Raw genomic sequence first — 835 nt, forward strand, 5'->3', positions numbered from 1 at the left:
TTAACTGTGGAGTTTGGGGAACCGCTTGGCAAACCCACTGTTGTGGTGTATGCCGAAATCAAGAAGGCGGAAGGAATGCCAGATCACACAGAAGGCCACAGACTGCAGCAAGCGAGCTGGAAAACAGGCTTATCAGTGTTTACCCAGCGTGGCCCAAACCTCCGCATGACCTCAGGGACAGCAGCGTGTTGACAGAATGTGGATGGCAGGCTGGACACAGCAGCCTGTGTACTACCTCCCTGCCTTCACAGTGGCAGAGATGGCACTTGGGGCCTCAGCCAGTAAAACAACTCCCAAACTGACCAATCATCACCCAGCAGCCACCAACCTCTGAATACACGCAGGGATAACACGCGCACCACATCCAGGATGGCTCAGAGTAATTACAGAGGGGAAGAGGCCCAGGCATCCACCTCCATGCAAGCGGGACCACATGCTGGGTTGTGAAGACTTGCACCCTGGACTCTGACTGAGTCTTGACATCAAAAGCATCTCTGATATGCGCTGAGTGAAATGACCCACCTGGGGTAGAAGCTCAATGAGGATGCTCACTGAGACCCCTGGAGTGCCAGACTATCCAGACAAAAGGTAGAGTGGCGGCTTCCAGGGGTGGGACTAGGGATTGGGTCTGGGAAGATGTGCTGGATATGGTGTGTGCATGCGTGTGTGTGTGTGTGTGTGTGTGTGTGTGTGTGTGTGTGAGAGAGAGAGAGAGAGAGAGAGAGAGAGAGAGAGAGAGAGAGAGAGCATGTGTGCACGTACCTGTGTGTGGGCATGGGGGGAGCGCGTGTGTGCGGGCGTGTGCATAAGCATGTGTATGTGTGTGTGTGTGTGT

The sequence above is a fragment of the Microtus ochrogaster genome, unplaced genomic scaffold (assembly GCF_000317375.1).
Source record: "Microtus ochrogaster isolate Prairie Vole_2 unplaced genomic scaffold, MicOch1.0 UNK7, whole genome shotgun sequence".
Classification (NCBI taxonomy): Eukaryota; Metazoa; Chordata; class Mammalia; order Rodentia; family Cricetidae; genus Microtus; species Microtus ochrogaster.